Source organism: Furipterus horrens, unplaced genomic scaffold (genome assembly GCF_987537825.1).
Source record: "Furipterus horrens unplaced genomic scaffold, mFurHor1.1.pri manual_scaffold_3, whole genome shotgun sequence".
In the NCBI taxonomy this organism is placed as follows: Eukaryota; Metazoa; Chordata; class Mammalia; order Chiroptera; family Furipteridae; genus Furipterus; species Furipterus horrens.
In genome coordinates, this window is record NW_028327173.1 from 204,338,631 (window position 1) to 204,352,610 (window position 13,980).

The 13,980-nt window shown below is 35.6% G+C and overlaps 1 protein-coding gene across 3 annotated transcripts in view; it reads left to right on the forward strand.

Annotated features, from left to right (window-relative positions):
- Positions 1-13,980, forward strand: part of UNC79 (unc-79 subunit of NALCN channel complex) — a 161,997-nt gene that overhangs the window by 13,866 nt on the left and 134,151 nt on the right. The window lies entirely within an intron of this gene.

The window sequence follows — 13,980 nt, forward strand, 5'->3', positions numbered from 1 at the left end:
TCATCAGTCCTTCCTGAAACTACGCGGTGTAAAATAAATGAACGAAAATTAATTTCAAAAGCACTGATGACCCCGTAGCATGAGCCTCAGTCTCATTTGCTACAGATTGCCCCGCGGTCCTTGCTACTGCTGCGGCTAAGCACGGCCCAGGTGTGGGCGGGGAGTAATGCTGCACGTTGGCCCACCGTGTAGCAAAACTTCAGGGGTCTTATGCTGTTCTGATAAGAAGACTTGGGGCACGTTCAGCATTACCAGTTCATTGTTAAGTAAAACTTAAATGATCCTGATATCCTAGTTGGACAGGAAGAGCCAGCACTTGCTGAATGTCGGTGTCTTTAATAACTGAGAAGTAAACATTGAATTTAAATGTAAAGACATACATTTATCAAAAGCAAACCCACCCCAGGTCCTGTGTTGTGGTTTATGTTTGTATATTATAAAATCAAAGAAGCAACCAATGGCTAATGGAGTTTTGGGTGCCCCTGACTACCTTCTGCCCCTAGCCCCCACTTAATTGTATACATAGTTTTCTGAAAATGAAAGGCAGGGGGGAAGTTTTGGCAAAGTCAGCTTTTATCCTAGTTATTGTGGGATTGTATACCAATGTTCTAGAACCGACTTTTTCCTTGGCGTCACTTGCCTTTCCTAAGGTGATTTGAGGTGGTTCAGAGGGGATTGACCTTAATTCTGTTTCTTATGTTCCTGATTAAAGCCAAGCGTTAGAGTTATTAATACCTGTTTTTGTGGCTTTTATGGTTCTTGGTGGGCTTATTCCAAACTCAGAACAAATAATATTGGCTGTAGTGGTAACAACACTATTAATCAGGACAATGAAGGTAGATTGAAGTAAATTTAAAAAAATAGAATTGGTGTTTTATATCCATGGCAGTAGAGAATGTTAAAGTGGTGCTAAGTAGATAATTGAATGTAAAAGCAGAAATAGCTGGAAGCATTAATAAAATAAAAGGTGAAATAACTGAAATATTTGATATCAACCCCTCTCAATAGATCCCTGAAATAAGCATTTACGGGATGCGTGAACTGGTAACCAGTATTAAATGAAATTTATTTATTTGGTAAATATTTGAAAGGTAACTCTGCTGTGCTAGGCCTTGTACTTTTTGACACAACCAGGATTTATGGAGCTTAATGCAATCTAGATATGATAATTTATTCATTTATTCAGTAAATATTTATGGAGTGACTACCATTAGCCAGGCATTATTCTGGACACTGGTGGTAATACTATGAAAAACCATGCTAAAATTACTGATATCTTTGTGTGTAAGTTCCGTTGGTGGGGGAAAGACCACCTCACAGTGTGTAAGTGCTAAGGGAGAACAACTAGTTGACCCTTAACCAACACAGGAGTTAGGGGTGCCGACCCTCCCACCTCCCGCACAGTTGAAAATCTCTGTATAACTTTAGACTCTCGCAGAACTTAAGTACTGGTTGCCTACTGTTGATGGGGAAGCCTTACAGATGACAGCCGATTAACATGTTTTTTTGTGTTATATGTATTATATACTGTCCTCTTGAAGTAAACTAGAGAAAAGAAAATGTTATTAAGAAAATCATAAGGAAGAGAAAATCCATTTATAGCATTATTGAAAAAATCCATGTGTGAGTGGACCCGTGCACTTTAAACCTGGGTTGTTCAAGTGTCAGCGGTCCAGAGCTGTGGAAACACAGAAGAGACCTCTGACCTCACCATGACGGTGGGCAAGTTTGAGGAGGGTGCAGTTGTCAAGAAAGGGTCTTCACTGAGTGACATGTAAGCTGATACCTGAATGAGATGCACACACCAGACGTTGTAAGGGGAGTGAATCATTAGTGAGTAAAGTGTGAGACTGAGGCGGAAGGAACTGCGTGGATTTGGACTTGGAAGCCAAAGATAGCATGACCGTATTTTCGTTACTCCAAAAAGTCGTATGCAGCCAGACAGTGGAGGGACAGGAGGAGAGTAGCCAGGGACAAGCAGAAAGCCTGGCAGGACCTGTGAGGGACAGTAGATTTCATCCTAAGGGGGAAGGGAAACCACAGACAGGTTTTCAGTGGAGAAGCCACAGGACGAGATCGGCCTGATGACAGCGTTCCTGAAGCCCCGGGGAACGGGCAGCTGCTTCTGGTTCGCCTGTGACCGCACCGTCCTGGAAGGGCCGGACAAACCTGTTTCCCTAGAGTAGCTCATCTGAGGCCCGCTGAGATCAGAGCAGCTCTTTCTTCTTCGCGTGGCCTGTCTGAACAGGATGTCTCTCTCTATGGGCGTTTGTTCTCTCCATCCTGGTAATCACACCTCCATGCACTTCCGTTCTTTTGACAGCATCATTAGGTGCCTGCTACCTGCTACCTGCCAGGCAATGTCCGTGGTCCTAGGGAAGCCGCTTTTTTGGAACTCCCATTCCAGTGGGTCATGGCATTCTATGCAGAAAACAGGAGATCCTGGAAAAAGTTAAGCATGCTAGTCTGTATGTTACTAGTTATTCAGCATTGTCTGCTTGCCAGACATTGTTCTAGCTGCTTATTATCTCATTTAATACTTTAGCATTCTCCTAATTGAACAATATTTATGGACCAAGTACCAGATTAGGTTTTATAGACATTTTTTCAATTAACTTTCACAAAAATCTTGAGAGGTAAGGATGAGAAGTGGGACATAGTTTAAGTAACATTATTAAATTCACACTAATAATAAGGAAACACTACTTGAATTTGATCCTAGATTATTTTCATTGAAAACCTGCATTTTTCTGGTCCAACTTTTGGTGTATTTGTTCACATTTTGGTATGTTTCCTTCAAGTTTTTTGGATGCACACTTAAAATAAAGTTGAGATCACATTGTATGTAGTTATACAAGGTTACCCCCTCAATCTTTCATTATGAAAGTTTCAAATGCAGAAATTTAAAGAATATAAATATGAACACATATATAGCCACATAAATTTAATAATTATTAGTAACTGACCATAACTTTAACTATACATATATATGTATATACATTATATATTGCTTTTAGCATAGTAACAGGAATATTTACAACTCATGTGAAGAAGACCAAATAGTGAGGTAATCTACAGTGTTCGCCTCTTTTGAATTTATTAGTATTTATCAACAATAAAAACTATTCCAAGCCTTTTGGTTATTAAATATGAGTTTTAAAGATGCAAAAATTACAGGTTTCTTGGCAACTAAAATCCCCCATTACATTTTTCTATAAAGCTCTACTTTTGTGGGGAAGAAAGAAATCATTTAGCAATTTTCTTGTTACAGCGTCCCAACAAGTAACTAGTTCAGCCTTTGTCAGCAAAGATCGGCACCACTGTGGTGTAGTTTCCGCTGGAACTGCGGGACAACAGACGTGGGAAGGTAGATATTTCCCGGGCAGAGACTGTTGAGCGCATAGATGGGGCATAACTAACTAAAGACAGCACCACAAGATTAAATTTTGGTCTAAGCTACCAAATTAGCAGAGTTATATTCTTGAGTTCTCCCTGCCCAGGCTCTGTAGCTTCAGCTTCACTGGAGAGGACACTCCAGCGTCATCACAAGATGTCGATTCAACACGGGAGGAGACAGATACCGTGTCACTCCCGAGTTGGACTGCACAGCCATTCTCGGCGGTGCAGATAGACACTTAAGAAGCTACACCATCGTCTCTCGAGACGGACGGCTGCCGACGACGACGACGACGACGACGATTCTTGAGTTCTATACAAGTCAAATGCGAGAAGCTCTACCATCTTTTAATGTCACGCCTTCCTCCTCATTGAGTCCTTATTTATCTTTCTATTGTCCTGATTTAATCTCCACAAAATTAAAAAAAAAAACGTTTTAAACCTTTTTCCTGGTGCATTATACACACGTAGAAAAACACTCAGGTTGTGAGCATCTGTGGAGCACCTGCTGCCACATTTGCCGCCATGATTACTGCTGTCTGCAATCCCAAGGGTAAACCACTAGCCTGACTGCCAACAGTGGAGACTAGTTTTGCCTAGTTTTGGATTTTACATAAATGGAGTCATACGTTATTTACTTGTGTTTGTGTAAGAATTGTCCATGGGTTGAGCATAACGGTGCTTTGTTCATTTTTATTGCTATATATATGCTACCAAGTGAATGTCCCACAGTTTATGTATCCACTTCACTATTAATGGGTATTTGGGTTGGTCCCACTTTTTGGCTATTATAAATAATGCTGCTATGAATATCCTTCTACATATCTTCTGGTGCACATGTATACATATTTCTGTTAGATAGGTTGCCAGGGTGGATGCTCGATCAGAGGCTATGCATATATCCAATTTTAATGTATAATGGCAAACAGTTTTCCAAAAGGGGTATGCTAATTTGTACTTACATTAAAAGAGCATGAGAGTTCTTTTTGTCTATGCTCTACATGTTGGGCAATTCTTTATTTTATTTGTTTTTAAAATTTTAACCATTTTTTTGAGGGTATGTAGAAGTACCTAATTGTGTTATAATTTGCACTCCCCTTATTACCAATACACCCTTTTTGATATATTTATTGGCCATTTGGATTTCTGTATAATCTTTCTCAGTTATATATGTTGCAAGTATCTTTTCTTCTTCTTTTACTCTATAAATGATGACTTTTGATTAACTCAAGGTTTTATTTTATTTTTTTATTTTTTGCCGCCCTCCGCGGCCGCCCTCCTCCCCAGCCTCCTCCGCGCGCCCCCCCAAGGTTTTATTTTTAATGCAATTAAATTAGCAGTCTTTTTATTGCATTTATTGGGGTAACACTGGTTAACAAAATTATACAGGTTTCAGGTGTACAGTTCTACAACACATCACCTGTACACTGTATTGTGTGTTCACTACCCCAGGTCAAGTCTCCATCCATCACCATTTATCCCCCCATACCCGCCGCCACCCACCCCGGCAATTGCCACACTGTTGTCCATTTCCATGAATATTTTTCTTCTTTGCTTAATCCCTCTCCACCCCAGCTCCTCAGCCCCTCCCCACCAGCTGTCAGCCTGCTGTCTGTATTTTGCTTAGTTCATTTGGTTTGTTAGATTCTACATATAAGTGAAATGATGCGGTATTTGTCTTTCACTGACGGGCTTATTTCACTAAGTATAATGCTTTCCAGGTCCATCCTTGCTGTTGCAAATGGTAAAATGTCCTTTTTTATGGCTGAGTAGTATTCCACCGTGTGAGTGTTCCACAACTTTTTTATCCATTCGTCTACTGATGGACACTTGGGCTGCTTCCAATTCTTGGCTATTGTAAATAATGCTGCAATGAACATTGAGCTGCATATGTTCTTTTAAGTTAGTGTTTTGGATTTCTTCGGATAAATTCCTAGAAGTGGAATCTTTTACTTTAAAGGGCTTTTTATATTTTATGTAAGAAAATATTTCTCTACTCCAAAATTATGACAATATTCTTTGTTGTCATCCAGAATATTTGTTTTTTACTTTTTAAATTTAGATATATCTGGAATTAATTTTTTTGTATGGTGTGAGGTACATATCAAAATTTTCTCTTATGGATATCCAATTGACACAACATCATTTACTGAAAATGTCCTTTCCTCACTGCTCTATAGTGGCATTTGTTTTTTTTTTTTTTTGGTCATTTTAAAAAGATGGTTCTGTCTCTAGATTCTTTATTTAATTCAGCTGGTATGTTTTTCCCTCAATACCACAGTACCCGAATTAATGTAACTTGATACTAAAATTTTATATCTTCCAGTGCAAGTCTTCCCACCTTGTAATTGTTTTTCTCTTCCTCATCTCCCCTGCTTTCTCTTCTTCCTCTTCTTTCTCTTTTGTCTTTTCTTGCTCCTTCATGCTTATTCTCAGCTATCTGCTAAGTTAAAGAGTTTGTCAAGTTCAACACACATAGACATCCATGGAAACTATTAAGATTTTGATTGAGAATGCCTTGAATCTATAGATCCATATGGGGAACTGATATTTGTATATATTGAGTCTTCCAGCCCATGCACATAGTATACCTTCATTTATTTAGACTTTCTTCAGTTTTCCTCAGTGCTGTTTTCATGTAGATGTCTTGCCTGTCTCTCATGTAGTATGTCCCTAGGTTTTTGTTTTTTTTTGATGTTATTGTTAATGATATATCTTCTTAAAATTATACTTTTTACTCCTTGTTGCTAGTCTGTAGACATGTAATTAATTCTAGTATATCGATCTTATACCCAGCAACCTTGCTAGATCACTTTTAAATTCTAATAATTTATTGCAGTTTTGTTTTAAAAATACTTTTCATGTATGCAATTATATTATGTTAAATGATAGTTTAATGTCTCCTTTTCAGTTCTTGTGCTTTGTGTATATCTCTTGCCTTAGTGCACTGGCTAACATCTCGTGGGCTCTGCTTAGTTCGAAGTACCTTCGTGGTTTTATTTTTGACCCATTGGGTCATTTAGAAGGACGATGATTAATTTCTAAATATATGGGGATTTTTCTAGTGAAGTTTTGTATTGACTTATAGTTTGATGCTTCTGTGGTCAGACAACATACTTTGTATTATTTCAGCCCTTTGACACTTTTTATACTTTTTTTAGAGCTGAGCCTGTGCTCATTTTTTGTAAATGTTCCCATGTACATGAAAAGAACTTGTAGTTTGCAGTTGTTTGATACTGTGTGTTATATATGTCAGTTAAATAAAATGTGTTAATTGTGTAGTTCAAATCTTCTGTATTCTTACTGTGTTTTTGTCTGTTTCTTTTATCAGTTACCAGGAATAGAAAGTTAAAATCTCCTACTGTGATTGTGGATTTGTGGATTTCTCCTTGTGGTTCTATTAATGTTTGCTGTATACCTTGGAGGCTGCATTATTAGGTGCCTACAGATTTGGAATGCAGCACCTTCCTGGTGAACTGAAACTTTTACCTTGATGAAATGCATGTGTTTATCTCTAGTAATGCTATTTTGGTGTTAAAATCTCTTTTATCTTATATGATAGCTGTACCAGATTTCATGAATGCCTAGGACAACTTTTCCTCCCTTTTATTTTCAACTTTATATTAATATATTTCATGTGTCTTGTAAGCAGCATATGATTCTGCTTTTTAAACTCAATTTTCATGACACTCACCTTTTTATTGGAGTACTTTATCTATGTAATGTAATTACTGGTATATTTGATTAAAAATCCGTTTTCTATTTGATTTCTCCTTCTCCTGCTTTTTTCTCTCCTTTTTGCCTTTTTTGCACTGATTGAGTATCCCATCTTTGTCTTAGGGAGCTATTCTGTCTTCCATATTCTTTCAGTCACTAGCCTGGACATTATAGCATATGTTCTTGACTTATCAGTGTCTAGTATAAAGTAGTACTTTGACCTTTTCCAGTAAAAGACAGATTTTAACTTCTTTTACCCTGTCCTGACTTCCATGCTGTGCTTTATTTTTCATAATTCCACAGAACATAATTATTATTGTTCTTAGCAGTTAATATTTATTAGATTTTCTTTTTTCTTGTTCTTTTTCCTTTTTGTATCTCTAAGCTCTCATTTGGGACTTAAGTTTTTTCTTAATAATTCCTTTTTATATTTCTGTTAGTGCCTTCCTACTAAGGATAATTTTTCTCAGTCAGTGTTTGTCTGAAAATGTCTTTGTTTTGCTGTTATTTATTTATTAAAAATTATTTATTTATTTTTTTAGAGAGAGGGGAAGGGAGATGGAGAAAGAGAGGGCGAGAAACATTGATGTAAGAGAGAAACATTGATTGGTTGCCTCTTGCATGCTCCTGACTGGGGGACTGAACCTGCAACCCAGGTGTGTGCCCTGGTCAGGAATTGAGCTGGTGACCTTTAGGTTTGCGGGACAACTCTTAACTGAGTCACATAGGTCAGGGCTTTGCTGTTATTTTTAAAATATATTTTCTCAGTGTGTCAAGTTTTAGCTTGATAGTCATTTTCTTTCCATACTTTGAAGGTATTTCATGATGTTTTCATTTTCATTGTTTCTATTGGGAAGTCAGCTGTCAGTTATTACTCTTTTGAAGATAAACTGCCTTTTGTCTGTTTATTTTGAATTTTTTCTATTTGAAACTTTCTTTTAAAAATATCTTTCCAGTTTTGTTGAAAATAATTGGCATACATCATTGTATGAATTGAGGCATATAGTATGAGGTTTTGATTTACATGTATTGTGAAATGATTATTGCGATAGGTTCAGCTAACATCCATTGTCTTATATACAATATAAAGAAAAGAAGAAAAAAATTTTCTCCTATGATGAGAACTCAGAATTTACTCTCTTAACAGATTGCCTATATATCATACCGGGCAGTGTTAACTGTAGTTATCATGTTGTACATTACATCCGTAGTACTTACTTATCTTATAACTGGAAATTTGTCCACCCCCACCTCCACCTCTGGTAATCACATTTTGATCTCTATCAGTTGGTTTTTACTTTTTAGATTCCACATAAAAGTGATATCATACAGTATTTGTCTTTCTCTGTCTGAATTATTTCACTTAGCATACTGTCTTCAAGACCCATCCATGCTATTGCAGATGGTTGGATTTCCATATATTTATGGCTGGATGATACACTACTTATATATCACATCACAACTTCTTTATCCATTTGTCTATTGATGGCCACTTAGGTTGTTTCCAATTCTTGGCTATTATAAATAATGTTGCTGTGAATATGGATAGCTCTTTGAGTTAGTGTTTTCATTTCCTTTGGGTATATTCGCAGAAAAGAAATTGCTGGATCATATGGCATTTCTGTTTTAATTTTTTGAGTAGCCTTCATGCTGTTTTCCATGGTGGCTGTGACCAATTTACAACCCAACCAACAGTGCGCAAGGGTTTTTTTTCCTCCACATCTGTTGCAACATTTGTTATCGCTCCTCTTTTTGACGATGCCATTCTAACAGACATGAGGTGATATCTCATTGTGGTTTTAATTTTCAGTTTCCTAATGACTAGTGGTTTTGAGCATCTTTTCATGGACCTGTTGGCCTTTTGTATATCTTCTTTGGAAAAATGTCTATTCAGGCCCTTTGCCCATTTTTAATTGGGTTATTTGTTGTTGTTTTTTTGATATTGAATGATATGAGTTTTTAAATATATTTTGGATATTAACCCCTTTCTGATATATGCAAATATTTTTCCCATTCTGTAGGTTTTCTTTTCACTTTGTTGATGGTATCTTTTTCTGTACAAAAGCTATTTAGTTTGATGTAGTTCCACTTGTTTCTTTTTGATTTTGTTGCTTGTACTTTACGTGTCATATACAAAAAAATCATTACCAAGACCTATGTCACAGAGATCTCTTCTTATGTTTTCTTCTAGGAGTTTCATGGTTTAAAGTCTTACATTTAAGTCTTTTATCCATTTTGAGTTGATTTTTATGAATGATATAAGATAGTGGTCCAGTTTTATTCTTTTATGTGTGACTATCCAATTATCGTAGTATCACTTATTGAAGAGACTCTCTTTTCTCCATTGAGTGTTGTCTGCTCCATGCTTAATTGGTAGGTACAAAATAGACGGGGAATGTTAAGAATAGTAAATGAAATGGAGAAGCCAAAGAACTTATATGCATGATCCATGGATATGAACTAAGAGAGGGGGTTATTGCTGGAGGGAAGGGAGGTACTGGGATGAGAAGGGCACGGGGGAAAAATTGGGACAACTGTAATAGCATAATCAATAAAATATACTTAAAAATATTAATTGATTACGTATGCTTGGGTTTACTTCTGGGCTCTTGATTCTGTTTCATTGGTCTATTTGTTTTTATGCGAGTAGTTTTATAGTATAACTTGAGTCAAGGAATGTGATGCCTCCTGCTTTGTTCTTCTTTCTCAGTATTTCTTTGGTTATATGGGGTCTTTTGTGGTTCCATGTAACTTTTAGGAGTGTTTTTTCTACTTCTGTAAAATTGCCATTGAACTCTTGTTAGAGATTGTATTGAATGTATAGATGGATTTTGGTAGTATTGACATTTTAACTGTATTAATTTTTCTAATCCATGAACATCGGATGTCTTCCCATTTACTTGTGTGTTCTTTGATTTCTTTAATCTGTGTCTTGTAGTTTTCAGAGTAGGTATCTTTCATCTTCTTGATTACATTTATTCCTAATGACTATTAAATTTTGTCCAAAGCTTTTTCTGTGTCTATTGAAATGATCACATGATTCTTTTCTTCCCCTCTATAGTATTAATGTGATGTGTCACATAGATTGATTTGTGTATGTCGAACCATCCTTGCATTTCAGCAATAAATACCACTGATCATGGCAAATGACCATTTAATGTGCTGCTGAATTTGGTCTGCTAGTGTTTGACTTGAGATTTTTGTGTATCTCTTTACTAGTAGCATCCTTTTCTGGTTTTGATATCAGGATAATGCTGGCCTAGTAACCCGAGTTTGGGAGAGTTACCTCCTTTCTAGTTTTTTGGAACAGTTGGACAAGATTGGTATTAGTTCTTTAAATGTTCGGTGAAATTCAACAGTGAAGCATTCTGGTCTTGGGCTTTTCTTCATTGGGAGATTTTTGAGTACTGATTTAAACTCTTTACTAGTAATTGGTCTATTCAGATTTTCTATTTATTCCTGACTCAGTGTTGGCAAATTACATTTAATATGTTTCTAAGAATTTTTCCATTTCTTCTAGGTTGCCTAGTTTGTTGGCATTTAGCTGTTCATAGCAGCCTCTTACAAGTCCTTGTACTTCTGTGGTATCAGCTGTAATGTTCCTTTTCTCACTTATAAATTTGTTGATTTGGATCCTCTCTCTTTTTACTTTGGTTAGTCTAGCTAAGGGCTTGTCAATTTTGTTTATCTTTTCAATGAACCATAAGTTTGATTATCTTTTCTACTATTTTTTGTTCTCTATTTTATTTATTTCTGCTCTAATCTTTATTATTTCCTTTCTTCTGCTAACTTTAGAATCTTTATTTAGGATTTTCTTGCTGCTTAACCATTTATTGCCATGACCTTCCCTCTTAGGACTGCTTTTGCTGAACCCCATAAGTTCTGGTATGTTATGTTTCCATTTTTGTTTGTCTCAAGAAACTTTTATTTCACCTTTACTTTCTTCTTTGATCCATTGCTGTTTAGGAGAGTGTTGTTTAATTTGGATATGTTTGAATTTTCCAGTTTTTTTCTTGTTACTGATATTTAGTTCATGCTGTTGTGGTCCGAGAAGATACTTGGTGTGATTTCAGTCTTCTGGACTTTTCCACGACTTGTTTTGTGGCTTAATGTGTGGTCTACCTTAGAAAATATTCCATGTGCACATGAGAAGAATGTGTATTCTGCTGATGTTGGATAGAATGTTCTCTACATCTCTGATAGGTCTGTTTAATCTATAGTGTTCAAATTCTGTTTCATTATTGATTTTCTGTTTGGGTGATCTATTCATTATTGAGTGTGGGTTTTCTTTATTTTTTTAAATTTTCAATAGCTTTACTATGATATATCTAGTTATGATATTATTTTTATTTGTTCTTTTTCGGGTTCACAAGACTTCTGGATTTAATGTCTCTTGTCATTTTTGGGAAATTGTCAGGGATTAGCTATCTTTTGTTAGTGGTAACAATACTTTATTAAGGTATATTTTATACACAGTAAGACACAAGTATCAAGTATATGGCTGAATCAGTGCTGACAAATATATAATGCTCATTTGATTATAGCCTAGATGAAGACAAGAGAGTGTTTCCATCACCCTAGAAACTAATGGCATACCCTTTTCCTATCAATGCCCTCCCTCCCTCCCTGAGGCAGTCACTGCTGTTTCTATATAATTTATATACAGTAGTCCCTCCTTCAAGCGGTTTCATTTTCCATAGTTTCAGTTCTCTGCAGTCAACCATGGTCTAAAAACATTAAATAGAAAATTCCAGAAATAAACAATTATAGGTTTTAAATTGCATGTTGTTCTGAGGCTGATCTTCAGTCCCTGTGAAGGCTGGTTTATTTCTGGTTTCCCTTTACTCCTAGGGTGTGGCCTTTGGGACCTCTACATAGAGTCAAAGGAGATTTTTAGGTCTCACATTTTTTTGGTGGACCCTAAATTCCAATTTTTACTATCTTACTTTAAAACGTCTGTCAAAATCTTCTCATATTATGGAAATGGAGAGAAATAAACAAGGGAGGAAGAATGGCCTCAAATACCAGGTTCACTTTTGGGTAATTCCACCTTCTTTTGGATCACGTTTTCATAATTCTTTCATAAATTTCTCTATTCTTTGTTTGTTTTTGCTTTTAATTTTGTCCAGTTTTCTACTGGTTCTCAGTAGGAGAATTGACTTGAATTAGTCTGTAATTTCTGGGGAAAGAAAACCCAGACTTTTCAAATATAATGTATTTAACAACAGGGTGTGGGTTTATATATACATATATATGTATATCTTTTTTGAGCTCAGGCATATTAAGAAATCTATTTCTTTACAAATGAAAGAAAAACTCCACTGTGAAAAAAATATTAATTATTGTTTTACTGTTTTCTGGCATGTAGAGTCATAGAAGACAAGTAAGTCTTAGAGCAGTGTGTGTTTGTTATAGGAATCCCTTTTGTTATTTTTAATTTGGAGACTTATTTATAAAGGTAATTTTTTTGAAAATGTTTCTATATGTGAATATCTTTTCATTGATTTTTGCCTATAATGTGAAGAGTGCTTTCAATTTGAAAATTCAGGTCCTTTTCCAACCTTTTTCAGAAAATTTCTCACTAACCAAATTTTAAATTATTGCTTTCTTCAAATTGTTTTGGTATTTTCCTGAAGACTACCTATAATTTATTATCAGATCTTTATTTTCTGTGCTGCGTAGCTATTATAACCACTGTTTCCGTATTTTATTATCTTGTGTTTTATTTCACATATATTTTCCATTTATCTTTTCCTCTATAGTCTCAGCTTTTTATGTTCATTTATTCTATAACTTAACTTTTTCCCAAGTCAGTTCCATTTATTGTTTTGAGTAAGGGTTTCTAATTTGCTGTTTTAATTTTAGCGTGCTCACACTTACCTTTCTTATTCAAACCCATTTTTAACTCATTCTGTTAGCTCCTACCTTACCCTGAATTTTTATGAATTTCTGCTTCAGTTTATATAGAGGCCACGTGGTCTTGCATCGTGTTGCAGATGCCACACATTTCGCTAAAATTTTTTGATTCATAGACTAGGTAGTTTTCAGACATATGTTTCTTTTCTCAGGCTTTACTCTGCTATTTCCTTTTCTTTGAAGTATCTGTTTGTATCACCCTTCATTTTTTTCCTTTTTAAAATCAGTTTTATTGAGGTATAAATTTCATCAGTAAAAATGATCCAATTTTAGTAAAGTCTGATAACTTTTGACAGATGTAAACACTCATGTATCCAATGCTATAATCAACATATCGAGCATTTCATCACTCCACAAAGTTTTTTTATTTCTCTTTTCAGTCAAGTCCATACTGCCCCCCTCCTCCTCTATGGGCAACCCTGATATGCTTTTTGTCATTATAGGTTAGTTATTAGCCTGTCCTAGGATTTCATATGAGTGGAATCACATGGCTTATACCACTTTTATGTCTGCTTATTTCACTCAGCAGCAGAGTATTTTTGAGATTTATCCATGTTGATGTATCCGTAGTTCATTTCTTTTTAATGTTGAATAGTATTTTATTGTATGGACATATCACAGTTTACTCATTCACTGGAACATTTTTACCTATTAGGAGTTAAGCTTTAAACATTCATATAAAACTTTTTAGTGAAGATATACATTTATTTCTCTTGATAAATACCTAGCAGTGAAAATGCTAGATCCTATGGTAAATGCATGCTTAATTTAAAAGAAGTGTTCAAACAGTTCTTCCAGAGTGGTTATACCCTATTATACTCTCTTCAGCAATGTATGGGCATTCCAGTTCTTCTACATTACTATCAACACTTGAGATTGTCAGGTTTTTTTAATGTTAGATAGTCTGTCATGCAGTAGAATCATGTTGTTTAGTTTCCATTTTTCTAATGA